The 14,512-nt window shown below is 44.9% G+C and overlaps 1 non-coding gene across 1 annotated transcript; it reads left to right on the plus strand.

The window, feature by feature from the left end:
• The first annotated feature begins 277 nt into the window (after positions 1–277).
• LOC131921351 (U6 spliceosomal RNA) lies at positions 278–384 on the plus strand. Its single transcript, XR_009381971.1, has one exon. It is a non-coding gene; the product is annotated as a U6 spliceosomal RNA (small nuclear RNA).
• The last annotated feature ends 14,128 nt before the right edge of the window (positions 385–14,512 follow it).

Raw genomic sequence — 14,512 nt, forward strand, 5'->3', positions numbered from 1 at the left:
TTGACCAATCAGAGCAATTTGACATACAGACCATCCCACAGCAGCTTGGTATTAATAGTAATTGCTGCTCTTACAGAGGACTTGGCTTCAGTTCCTAGCACCCACATGGTGCCTTACAACCATCTCTAACTCCAGTTCCAGGAGATTCAACACCCTCTTCAGACCCCCCCTTGGGCACTAAGCAGGCATGTGGTATACAGACATACATGCAGGCAAAACAGATACATAAAATAAATAAATCTAAGAAAATTTTTAGCAAATAAATACAGAAAGAATCGTGCTCGCTTCGGCAGCACATATACTAAAATTGGAATGATACAGAGAAGATTAGCATGGCCCCTGTGCAACGATGACACGCAAATTCGTGAAGCGTTCCATATTTTTCTGTCATATTTTCAATAAACCTGAAAACAACAACAACAAAAATACAGAAAGAATCACTAGTGAAATTAAAAGAGCAATGGCAATAATGTGGAAAATAATTGTAATGTGTCATCAAAGAATTGATATCTTTGACATATTATAAAGAGTATATTGAAGTCACCCCAAAAGAGCCACTAAAAATGACTTAAATACTAACAAAAGGGACATGGGAAATGAAACCAACACAAGCTTGGCTAGCTCACTTATAACCAAAGCAGTGTGACATTGGCCTTAATGACACTGTCGAGGACATATTTCCATGTATGGAATCGGCGATGGTCCCATCCATGACCATGCAGGCTCCTCCACTGAAACACTTCTCATAAAACTCATAGCAGTGCGCAGTTTGGGAAGAAATCTAGCATGTTTACTTGATTAAAAATTTTAAAATTTACTTGAATCAATAATTCTACTTTAAAAGTTAATCATAAAGTTGGACATTTGAAGAGAGGCTTATTGTTAAAAAATTACTAGGGATAGTGGAAGCTTAAGAATTACAGCCACATGCATCTAAACAAATGCTGCCGTGTCTAGGGAATAACCTCACCAATTATTCACCCTGAAAGATGAGTACTACTACACCTGGCTAAAATCAGCTACACTTTTCCTGTTTCTTGTTTTTGTTTTTGTTTGTTTGTTTGTTTGTTTTCTTCAAGACAGGGTTTCTCTGTGTAGCCCTGTCTGTTCTGGAACTTGCTTTGCAGACCAGGCTGGCCTGCGACTCAGAGACCAGCCTGCATCTGCCACCTGAGTGCTGGGATTAAGGTGCATTTTTGGTTGAAGTGTTTTGAAATAAAGTTATATAGAATCTGGAATGTGTTTTAAAATGCTCTAGTGGGCTGGAGAGATGGCTTAGCGGTTAAGAGCACTGGCTGCTCTTCCAGAGATCCTGAATTCAATTCCCAGCAACCACATGGTGGCTCACAACCATCTGTAATGAGATCTGGTGCCCTCTTCTGACCTGCAAGCATATATGTAGGCAGAACACTGTATACATAATAAATAAATAAATCTTTAAAAAAATAAAATAAAATGCTCTAGCAAGAAGGCAGGTTAAGAGGTGCAATAAAATTATAAAATGATGATAGTTATTAGAATTGGATAATGTATCCATTGGGGTTCTTTATATGATTTTCTACACAACATGTTTGAAAAATTCTATGCTAATAAGTTAAAATCAGTTATAAATAGCATAAAATGGGATCACAATGCTTAACAATAAATAAGAATTATAAGACACAAAGTTTCATAAATGCATTTATATTCACACATATTGTTGCTCTTTTAAAAATTCCATAGGAAAACTGGACATAGGGGCATGTGCCTCTAATGCTAGAACTTTGCAGGTAGAATTAGAAGGGTGAGGGGTTTAGAGTCATCCTCAGCTATATATATATATCAAGTTCAAGGCCATCCTGGACTACCTGAGACTCTGTCTCAAACCCCCCCAAAATAAAATAAAATATATTGAGAAGATATTCTACCTCCCCCTGCCCCCTGTTCTGCCTATCTCTGTATTCTCTTAAGTAAGCCACTTACTTTCTCAGGGACATGAGTCCTAAAGTATAAGATTTGTTTTTAGACAGTCTTTACCATCCCTAATAATGCCAAGAGTCTGTGCCTCAGCCGGGTTCAGCCTGTGTCCTTCCCAAACTTGTCACCACAGCTCTCTGGATGAGGCCCACTGAGACAGTGGTCAGGACAATATTTAGTTTGGGGAGTGTTCGCAGTATAACTTATTTTAGCTGACAACTAGCTGTTAGGTTCGCTCTGCTCTGATGCTTCTCCACCCTGTAAACATATACGCTTGGGGAGAGGGGAAGGGGAGGGCAGTGAACACATATCACTCTGGAAACTGAACAGGATCCAGCATGTGACTGAGAAAGCCCACATTTGCTGTACATTGGAACCGTGATGTGGGGCAGCCACAGCGTCTGCACTTCATTTTTCTTGACGTTAGGCCACAGTTAACACTCAGAGTTCTGAGGGATGTTAGGACCCTGAGATCTTAGGGTGGTGGTGTTCTTATCATAATATCCTAGTGCTCTATTTCTTTCTCTCCAGGGACATTTAGGGGACAGACACAATGTGACTGCTTGGAAGAGTAGAAAACACCTTCTGCCTCAGTTTCTCTTTTTGATGGAGAGGGGTCAGTACTCTTAGAAAGAAATACGCATGCTAGAAGCTGCCATCCTAAGGGGACTATTTACCCTTCCAGTGAGAATCAAATAAAGACGACACTATTTCTTAATTAACTGTAATTCAGTGGCTTGTGTACTAAAGGAGGGATGTCCTGAGGACACACATACCACCAACACATTCAGTCTCTGTCAGTAAAGCACCTGCTGACACTGAGATCTCCAGCTCCAAAGGCTGTAAGGGCCAAGGGGCACCCCCAGAGGGGAAGGCTTGCAGCCAAGCTACTTTTAAACAAGATATTCACATTCCATGAAGAGTAGCAGGGCAAGTTTTTCCCTGATGGAAGCAGTCCTTCAGAGTCCCGCACTTTACAAGGCCCGTAGGAAATTCTACTCATGCCAGTTGGAAAAGAATGTTCCCAGTGTGAACACTTGGGGAGGAAGTTCCAACCACAGGAGACAGACTAAACAACAGAATTCCCGAAAGCGTTTGAGTCACACACACACACGTGTGTGTGTGTGTGTGTGTGTGTGTGTGTGTGTGTGTGTGTGTGTGTACACATCACATTCCACTTTCCTAGCGCCTGGCTTCCGAGGGACCGCAGGGTGCTGGCGAACTGTGCAGATGGCCTGGTTATCCCTGTGGCCAGATACTTCCTCCTCCACTTCTGGGTCCAAAGTCCCAGGAGGGCAGCTGGTACCTGCTGTTTCCCTGAGGTCTCGCGATGTCACCTGGGACATTACTTCCAACAGGGAAGCCTTTATTAAGCCCAGGTCATTAAGCACCTGTGCTTTCTAGCTACAAGAGCCTGAGCCACATCAGCAGACAGCGTGGTGGTGTTTACTGGCAGGCTAATGGCCTTTTAGCTAGCACAGGGGGCCTGGGCTGTGGACGGAAGAACTGCGCTGTGTACCTCTTAGGATAGCTATTGACCTTCTAGGTGGCCATGGAAACAGGGTTAGAGTGCAAGCACTGTTAAGAGAGAAGAGAAAGCCCCACTGGATGTGCAAAGGCACCAGATTTGCTAAAAAGCTCGTGAAAACAGAAGCCTAGGCCCCTACTTTCCTCTTAGGAATTAGAATCCCAAAGACAGTGGTTCTCAACCAAGGCAATAGTTCCCCCCAAGGGACATGTGAAGGTCTGGAGACCTTGATTTGTCACAACCTGGGAGGGTAGTGGATAGGGACCAGTGGTGCTATTCAACACCCACAACGAACAGATCAAACCCACAGCGGAAGAGCATCTGGACCAAAATGTCAATAGTACTGGGGTTGACTTCTTTGTGGGAGGAGTCGTCTTGAATCTGTGGGTTTATTTTGTATGGTATGTGTGTAAGTACATTCCCGTGTGTGCATGTGAAAACCCAAAGTTGACACTAGGTTTCTGATCAATCTCCATTTATTTACTGATGCAGGACCTCTGACAACTGAACCCAGAGCACACAAATTGGACCAGTCATAACTAGCCAACTTACCCTGGCAATCCTGTCTCTGCCTCCCAAGCATTGGGATCACAGAGGCTGCCATACTTGCCCGGTTTTTACATAGGTCCTGGGGATTCGAACTCTGGTTTGTGCTGCAGCACTAGATCCTCTGAGCCATCTCCCCAATATTTGTGTTTTTAACAAGTTCCCCAGGAAATATTGATGGACACCGGTTTGAAAACTCTGTACAGATCTTGGCATCTGGTCAACAGATCAGGCAGGAAGGTGGTGAGGGTGGGAAGAAGTAGATGTGCCAGCAGATGTCACAAAGATATCACTAAAGACCATCCCAGCCTCCTCCCTAAAGGCACCAGGGAGCTCTTTCAGAATGGGTGAGTGAGCCACCCAGAGCAGAAAGGCCAGAGCTCAGAAATATCACCTTCACTGTAAGTTGTATCACCAGAGCTGGGGCAGCCTTGTTGCTATGGCTTGGAAGAATCTAAGGTCTCCTCTCGAGGGCACCGTGCTTCTAGGGCCTTGTCTTCAGCTGTGAGTGCCGTAAGCTGATAATGGATAGGAAGTGGGGGATTTGTAAGCATGGACTTCCACTCCATGGCATGCAGTGGAACAGACCGTGTGACAGGGTTTAGTAGAAACTGCTCCCTATCTGCTAGGGCTCGGGAACAACACGCCCCGGAGAACTTCTGCGGTCCTGTTCTCTCTCTCTCTCATCAGCCGTATTCTTTTATGAGGCTGGAGGTTTGGAGGCCGCAGTGTCCTTAACTCGCCCCTGCACAGCACCTGTCTAGCTTAGCACTGTTGAGAGAATGACCGAGAAAGGCCCTTTAAGGAGTTGTCATGGAAAGAACCAATTCCTGGGGTGCAAGGAGGGAAACCGGAAGCGGGAACCTGAGCAAATGAGATTGTTTCCCTGTTGTTATGAGGCTGGCGGAGGTGGGGGATGCTTGCCATTTTCTTGAAACAGCTATACATCCTCGTAACTAGAAGAAATACATAAGATTTAGAGGGGGGTTTTGTTTTGTTTCGTTTGGGACACAAATTTTGGGTTGCTCTTTTTGCTGACTCCTCTTGTTATTTTTGCCAATTCTATGTAATCACAGCCTACGTGTTAGTGTTGCCACAGTGATTGAATGTTGAGCAAACTATTCCAGTCTTTTTATCCACAAGGACACATGAGGCACTGAGCTAGTCACACAGATTGGCTTACTATACTGTTTTGAATTTAAAAATTATCTTATATAATTTTATCACTGTTGATATACGAATAAATACTTTACAACACTCTGCTGTGTTCTTGGTGACCAGTGTTACCGTCACTTGAGAAAACCATTACAGTCCCTTGATATTGGTTGGAATGAGATGGGGCGGGCATGAACCAGGTACATGAGTTGGATTTCTTTAGATAGTTGGTTTTGGATCCTTGAATCAGCTCCCCAAACCCAGAGTTCCATGCAAACCAAGGCCTTCCTACCTAACCTCCCTTCTGTCACTTTGCAGTTCCTCCCTGGCCCTCTGACCCTCTCTCCTTTCGTTCTGTCACACCCCCTTATTGGCTGTCTCAGTCCATGGGGCCAGGGAGCTGGGATGACCCGGGCTTCAACCTTTGATGTCACGGCATCTGACAACTGCTGCCAAAACACCATCAGTTCATTCTTCAGATGGCAGCGCCAAATGCTAGAGAGTTATACTCAGTGAGGGGCAACACTCCTGAGGTCTTTAGAGTCTCATCAACGGCCAGCCTCATGGGCTAATCACCTAATCCTGACCTGAAGTCTTCCCCCATCTTTAAGAAGCATTTTCGGTGCTCTGTTGATGCCTTATCATTGCTGGTTTTATCGGTTGTACCATATAACAGAGGGGCGTGGTTTTCCTTACATAGCCATGAAGAACTGGATGCCCACGGTCAAGTACAAGTCAAATAAGTGTTCACTAAAAACCCCATGGGAAATGACAGCCGCAGAACATCTTCCTATGACTGAAGCCACCTATCAGCTGCACAGATGCCACATCTCCTTCCGAAGAGGACTCTGATACAGAGGCCATTCGTCTTATCCCCCAAAGAACAGCCGAGTACCTAGATGTGCTGAACAGAATATTTCCCAAGTCACACACAATTCTTACAACAAAGCTTTCATCATTCTCCGACCTTTACCCCAGAACACAATGTGCTGTATAGAAGCAAATTATAAAAATGTGTTTGGCAGTCCAGATACACCAGCTCTGGATCAAATCTCAAGGCTGCTCCATTTCTAGTGTGGGGCTCCCATTCCCACGCAAATGTTTTATAAAGAGATTTACAAACGCTTTAGTGACTGGCTTCCTTGAGCGAGTGTTCTCAGTGCCTCTCCAGAGCCACACGGAGGATGTGCACGCACACAAATCATTCCTTTGGGTCTCTATCATCAGTTGGCTCTAATCCTCTTAATTCTGTACCTAATGAGGCATTGACTTGGGTAAACAGCAGGGAAGCTGGGATAAATTACATTTATTACACTATGATATAGATACTGGCATCCATGTGGAATTTCTATTCAAGCTACAGGATCTTTATATAGAGAATACAGATAATATAAATTCTCTCATGGTAGCAGAATCCAAATATCTCTAACATGCAGTTAATAGTCATCATTTTCTAATCACACAGGAAAATGCACCTTTTTGTCTATCACTTTACTGAACACCACTAGACATGCAATTAGGTAAAGACTTTTTCCTCTCATCTTGAGTCTAGTGTGGCCAGTGGAGAAGGTAAACTGAGTCTCATGTCAAAGTTGATTTGTCTTTAAAACACTCATAGGTTTGAATACTTGATTACCAGGAGGAAGCAGACACAACCCATGTGGGGTTAACGATGGCAACCTTCTGACTCTTCTGAACGAATGAGGGTTCATCTCTGAAGAAAGAAACACTTTACTGTGCGTCAGGTCCAATTAATCTGAGCTAGCTGTACATTTTGTAGAAAGTCAGAGTCAGTCACCCTGTTCTGTCAGAGGCTCCAGACTGATGACGTGGTATGTGACTTGGTTAAAACCTCTTCCCCATGCAGCCCTGGTCCTCCCTTGATGCCTCTGTGACCCCAAAGCTATGACTGAAAAGAGCCTTCAGATGCACAGGTGTTCCACTCACCAGGGACACCACACGAAGATTCAAAATGAGGCAGCCATTTGTGTCCAGTCTCATTCTTTTCATGGCCGGGAAAAGCTCAACAAGAACACTTTAGGACAAGAGACCTTTGGAGGGGAGGGGGGTTGGCGTGGAGAGAAAAGGTAACTGAAGACCCTCAGACAGGGACGATGTGTTCCGGAACTTCCGGAAGCAATCAGGAGTGAGCCAAACAGCTGATTAAGGCTTAAGCACAGTCTTACATGGTCAAGTCCAGGAAATCTAACCACTTGAAGCAGGTCTAGGAAGGAGACTAAATCAACCTGGTCCCATAGAAAGCAGAGTGAGGTCCAAGGGCGTAAGAAATTTTAAGGTTTGCCTTTTGGTTTTTTTCTTTTAGTAAGTTAGATTCACTTGATTACAATCTGATCAGCATGCAGTCACATGCTACATCAAAGGAGGTATGGTGCTTTACGGCAAACACAGCAATCAAGGGTTCCACTGGGTACCAACAATCCCACACAGATCCTGCCAAGTGAAGCCACCAGATGCCTGAGGTTGTGTGATCTGAACTAGGCAAGTGTCCACGTGACCCCTCCCCCAGAAGATAGTTTCCTAGCCTTCCACTCCTGTACAGTCTTGACAAGTATGGAAGTTGTTTGAGCCTCTTTCAGTAAAAAGAACAGTAGAGTTAATAGTGGAGGTATTCGCTTATTGAATTACCTACGGGCTGATGAATGGCTCAGATGTTCCCTAAAAGTCTTCAAGTGACTTATTTATGCATATGATTTTTAAGACTTGGAAAATTAAGATTTTAGACTCTGGAATTTCTTTTACAGAAACACAATCCTAGGAGTAATTTTTCATTTGCAGAAAGTGATTCAGTTCTAGCTGGAGTTTAATCCCCGTTCCGATCTATTCCATGCATGCACGCGTACACATACACATATACATGCACACGCGCATATATAAAGTCTCTATACCAGAACCATTGGCATCAAAACCCTCCCAATCAAGGGCATTGCCTACTGTGGACCTTTAAGTTGTGCTTCCAAACAGAGCCCATGGCTTCTTGCAATCGGCTAGGATGCCCAGCATAGTAAGGTTACTCTTCTTCGTGACTGACTGGAATTGTGTAATTTATACTGCCCCTGCACGGGACACCCACTGCACAAGTCACCTGGCCCTGGAGTTAGAAGCAGACCTTTAGTACTTTACTTTGCTCCAACCATTTTTGCTCAGGGTGTTACTGCCAAATCAAAGGCTATTTGAATAAAGTAAAATGATATCCCAAATACTCTGTTCTTGCTAACAACAAATGACAAGAATCTCATCTGAGCACCACAGAGCCGGGGGCCACACCACCTTGTGAAAGCAGCCTGTTAAAGGCCTGGAGTTAGAAAGCTGGGAGGGGGTTACCAGCGCAGAGTTGCCACAGATCCGAGTATCCTCATGTGTCAAGGTCAAACATTTGTCTTGAGTGAAATAAGAGCATTGGAGTCTAAAAATAAATGGCAAGACCATAGGCTATGGTTTCAGGATTCCCTAGTGGGCAGGTGGAGGCATTGAACAAGTTAGTATACCATTAGCAACTGGGTCAAGTGCAGCAAAGTGCTCTCTAAAATCGTACCGACTTGGCAAGGCTGGGTTGAATAAAATTACTTCTCCGATGAAGGGTAAATATTAGTGCCAAACTATTTGCATGGTGGAAAGTTCTCTGCTTCGAGAGACTTAGTAGTTTCTATGGAGCAGATCTGATCAGCAAATTCCACTGCTCTTTCTTTGCAAAAGAAGTTTATGGTTCATGTTTCTTGCTTCATTCCAGTTTTGAAGTGTTTATAATCAAGTGCAAAAAGCAGGCCCCTCTCCAGTCACGTGTCAGAAGCCCCCCAGGGTCAATGGACAGTTTGGCAAACCAGAGGTGAGCAAGAAGCCAGGACAATGGCCTCTATCAATGAAGGTCTGCAGAGAGAAATCACAGGGGTTGAAACAAAGCAAACACTTTAGGAACAGCTCTAAACATTGGTAAGTGCATTCTGAGTCACAAACATAGTAGGTCAAGCAGCTTGAAAGAACAACTTACAAGTAGAAGGGACAAATATTGAAAAAAAAATTAACGCTCCCTCCCCAAGATAAGCTCTTTAAAAGTACACGTAAGGGGAATCAGGAGATTTATGAACTCACGTAGATAAGTTTGGACTAAAATCTAGGTAAAGGAATATTTGGCAAATATGAGGACACATAAATCAGCTGGACCAGATGACACAGGCCCTTGGGGAATGAAGGAATTTGACTAATACGCTTACTGAACAATGGTGCAGTAAAAATGAATAATTATTTCTGAAAAATTACCTTGCACTCAGGGGGGATGTCAGAAATTGGAAAAAGCCCAACAACATGTGATATTGATACAGAAAGCAAGCAAAAGGAAAGAGTAGTTTAGGGGAAAAAAAAAACAACCCAGTGACTGATGTATGTGATGGTTGGGTAAAAGTTGAGGGATGAATATTAGGGAAGTAAAATTTTAAAGGAAGGATGAAAAACAGAAAGAAGATGCATTTCAGTTGACTCCTGTCCCCCAATGCCTATGAGAGTGTCTTGAAGATCGAAACACTTTGCTCTGCGCTGTTAAGATTGTGAGGGGTGGGGAGGGAGTTGGGCTAGCTACGCCGCATCTCAGGAAAGATTTCACCGCCATTATTAGTCTGAAGAGTCACAGCTAGGGGAAAACGGATGAAAACGGTGGAATCACAAACATGGGATTGAGCCTAGTTCTATGGTTTCCCAGAGTGTACTCTACAACCTGCCATCATGCTGATATGAACCAAAGGTGGAGGACCTGAGAGTGTCATAAAATTTGTGGATGACACTCAGGTGGGGGAATGTCCCCAAAGACAGGAGACAGGAAGAGGAGGGGGCAACTAAACAAACTTGGCTACATATGGACAGGGTGTGAGTCAAGAGAAGTCACTAGAAACAGATATGAGCAGGTGTGGGGGTGGCGGTGGGAGTGGGGGACTTGAAAGCAGCACAATTTGGAGACAAGGAAGCTAGCCATGAACTCCCACCGAGCAGGGATGGGATGGAAGGCGGGCTTTAGCATGCATGGCTCTATTAAAATCTATGTTTAGAGTACATGACCCAGAGTGATGTTAAACCGGTAGAAAAAGATCCCCCTGTCTTCTCCTCCTGGAATAATCCAGCAAAGGTGAAAATAAGTAGAGGTAGCAGGAGTTAACACTCAGGATCTGCCAGTGTCAGCTTTTACCTGTTATTCGCGGGATGCAGGAATCATCATGCGTACATAGTTTACAGATGTGGACTTAGGAATCTAATTGCCCAAAAGGCCTGTGCGTCCATTTATCTTGACATCAAGAGGTTGTTTCTGACCCCTCCCAATCTTCCTTCTGGCATCCGCTCCAATACTCCCTCCTTTTCTTTTTTTTTTTTTTTTTTTTTTTTTTTTGGTTTTTCGAGACAGGGTTTCTCTGTGTAGCTTTGCGCCTTTCCTGGAACTCACTTGGTAGTCCAGGCTGGCCTCGAACTCACAGAGATCCGCCTGGCTCTGCCTCCCGAGTGCTGGGATTAAAGGCATGCACCACCACCGCCCGGCCTCCCTCCTTTTCTTGAAGGCCTTCTTAAGGAAGGCCCCTCTCCTCTCTTTGCCCTGTTTCTTTCTCCTGAAGTTCTGTATACTTGCTCTTTACTACTGCATCATCCCCAGAGCTCAGAGCATGCCTGACATTTCACAAGTATTTAATAATACTTATTGTTAAATTGTACTCTTCCTAGGAGTGAGTGTTTTCTTTTTAATCAAGTGTAAACTCTTCATCTACAAGAATGGCACCTAGGTTGGGAAACCACACTTAGAAACCAACAAACAGAGGATCAGAATTTATAAGAAAAGCAATAGAAAGCTTCTTGTTGGATTTATTTTCCAGAACATTGGTTTACATCCACTTGCCCATTTTTATTTTTTTTTACACCTTTTTTAAAAACATTTTTTAAACTTTATTTTATACGCACTGGTGTGAAGGTATCAAATCCCTTGGAATTAGAATTAGACAGTTGTGAGCTGCCATGTGGGTGCTGGGAATTGAACCCGGGTCCTCTGGAAGGGCAGCCAGTGCTCTTAACCACTGGACCATCTCTCCAGCCCCAAAAGCCCGTTTTTAAATTGATATTGATAGACATTCCTTGTCTTTGCTGAATGTCTAGCAAATGTTAAAGAAAATGAACATGCTGGGCATGGTGGCACATGCCTTTAGTCCCAGCACTCAGGAGGCAGAGGCAGGTGGATTTCTATGAGTTTGAGGCCAGCCTGGACCACACAGTGAGTTCCAGGACAGCCAGGGGTGTTACACAGAAAAATCCTGTCTCGAAAAAAAAAAATCAGAAAAATAAAAAAAAAAAGAAAGAAAGGAAGAAAGAAAGGAAAGGAAGGGAGGAAGAAAGAAGGAAAGTAAAGTAAAATGACCACAAATGCTAGAAAGTATGAAGGGAAATGACGTTGGAGTCCTAGGGGCCCCCAGCCTCAGTCTAACACTGCCAACCTCTCCAGGGAAGAGACTGTTTCAACAAGCCACCTGGAAAGTGGACAGTCACCCTTGAACTTTCTTTACATGACATTGAGAGCCTTATAAAAATACGTTTCCGGTTATCTTGTGATCGAGGAGAACACACTGTTCTCCTTAGCTCCCATCACCTCTCCAGTCCTATTTTTAAGGCCCAGATACCATTTCTCAAGACTCCCAAGCAGATGGTGAGTGTCTAGGGGCCTTGCACGGGGAATCGGCCTCTCTCACAGAAGAGTTCAGAAGCCTTTTGTGAGGTCTAGAGGAATTCTGATTCCCTGAGGAGTGGAACCCGAGGAGACTAAGGGGGACTCTCAGGGTAGACCCTCCAGTCAGAAGATACCAATGCTGACAGGCTGGCCTGCCGGGGCTTCCGAAACCCCACTCCATCTCTGTGCTCTGGTGCTAAAAAGCTTGATGCATCTGCTGCCCAGGTCAGCTGAGGCCACTAACGTTTACAGCGCACTTGCAGGCTGCGGGTCCCCAAGCGCCTCATGTAGGCTGTGTCTGAGTCTTGACCCCAGGAGGCGCGCACTATCATTAAGGGACCCCAAGGCTCGGTAATCTGCTGAAGGTCACATGGCTATTAAGTGCCCCAGCCAGTGTTTGAACTCAGGTCTAAGTGGCTTCAGAGGCCACATTTTCTTCTTTGCTTTTTCAAAATGCTTTTGATTAGCATGTAGTAATTATATTTTTTTTAAAAAAATGGGTTTCGTTAGGACATTTTCATGCACATCTATAATGTAATTTCACCATAATCCCCACCCTTATTAGTTACCCTCTCTTGTCCCGTCTCAGCCTTGCTAATCTCCTTCCTCTTCCAAAGTAGTCCACTTCTTTCATGTTTCTCTGTGTGTGTCTTTGTGTGCGTGTGCATGTGCGAGCATGGGTGCGTGTGTGCAGGGCTGTTTACAGGAGCATGAATGAGAGTTTGTTTTCAGGAACACGGCTACTTCAGCAGTGGCTACACCACCAAAGAGGCCACATTTTTTTTTGCAGCTTGTAGCTTACTGCAGACCTTTGTATATGAAATCCTTAGGATCCCAGAAAGACTTGGAATGCTGCATTCAAATCTGTAGCTTTATTACCATCACATGGCCCCAGGTTGCACTTGTACAAAATTGAACAGGGAAGTCCCATGATGCCATTTTCTGAGCATGCCCAGGAAGTCAGACTCCACCAGAGGATACTCAGTTCCTCATGGGTGATGTGCAAGGTCACGTGTGTCACACCTATGGTATTATGTCACCCAAAGCTGTTAGCCAAAACTGCTAACAACTAGTTTTACTGCTCCTGAGGGCATGTCATACAATAACGAATATATTGTATGTAGCCAAATGTCATGACTTATTCAGGGTCACACAGCCTGTAACTGAGAGGACTGAGTCATTTGGGTAAGCTATGATGCCTCAGTTTCTCCATTTACAGGACAAGTTGTTATAGTCCCTTGAGGACTTCCTGAGGCTCTAAGCAGCTACAGTGCTAGGCAGCAGGTGTCACCAGACTCCACCAGCCAAGGAATGTGCGGGGTTGAGTCGTCATCTTCTAATTGAAGAAGGGGGAGACGGAGAGGGAAGAGGAAGTAGGTGCTGTGGTGTCGAGGGAACAACAAGAAGGGAGCCGAATAGCTGAGGAGTGACTCCTAAGGAGGAAGGCAGCAGGTGTGGTCCAGGACCCATTGCTGAGGCAGGAGCCAGACAAGTGTGGCCCTTTGCTGACAAACAGCTCAGGCCTCTCCTGAGACTTCATTCTAAGATGACAGCCACCCCGCCTCAGAAGTCACTTGCCTCTCCAGTGAAGCAGGCGAAGGGGAGCCATGTCACCGATCCCTCTGCTCTGTTTACCCATACTCACTGGAGACAAAGCTGTGATCCAAATTTCCTCACATCAAAGACTCCGTCTATTGGGGAATGTTCTGTTATTTCAATCACCAAGAAAAGCGGGACCACATTTCTTTGTATGCAGTCTGTTTCAGAGATACTAAAATGGGTTAGGGGTTATATATTCTTGCCATCACTAGCAAAATCTACAACATAAGGTCTTCTTCTATACCAGGCGTTGTATTAAATACTTCATATTTTATCCAGTGCTCACAACCACCTGTGAGGTAGGTGTTCTTACCTTCCTTTTTGTGTGAAGTAAGCTCAGTGGGGCTGAGGAACTGGCCCCCAAATTGCCCTGTGTAAGGAGTCAGCCAGCCTGACTCCAGAGTAGGCCTGGTAGCGACTCACCAAGCCACGTCACCTCCCTCTTCTCATGAGGACCACTTAGTTATAGTGTTGGGCTGACAAGAGGGCTCCTCTCCGTCATGAAGTCCTGGCTTCTTCTTTTCTCATTGTTTTGGGTAGAATGATTTAGTGAAGGGAGAGGCTTAGGAAGGGTGCCCAGAGCCTCAGGAGAGTGTGCAAAAGTGAAATGGGAGAAATGGGCTGAAGGGACCACCACGCCTGCCACTCCAAAGACAGGCAAGAGAACAAGAAGCTCAGAGTCAGGAGGAAAGTTACCTGCACCGAAGCAGGATTACTATGGGGTTGAGCAGGGCCCAGGGCTCCTGGTACATGTGCATCCCTCAAAGAACCCTAGCTGGCCTCAGCAGTCTTAAGGCTTGAGCCTTAAGATGTCATGGAATGTCATGGAAGCAGTGTGGGCAAAAAGAGGGCTCCTTGGGAGAGAGGCCACCGAGAAGGACAGTCCCTTTCCTTTTTATAGAAAGGGACGATGACTAAGAAAAAAAGGATGTCTGCTGCTCTGGCCTCCAGTTTTATTTGGCCTGCAAAATCGGGCCGTTTCCTGCCTGTTCCTTCCAAGACCCACCCCAGACTATCAGGGA

This window comes from Peromyscus eremicus, chromosome 10 (assembly GCF_949786415.1).
Source record: "Peromyscus eremicus chromosome 10, PerEre_H2_v1, whole genome shotgun sequence".
NCBI lineage: Eukaryota > Metazoa > Chordata > Mammalia > Rodentia > Cricetidae > Peromyscus > Peromyscus eremicus.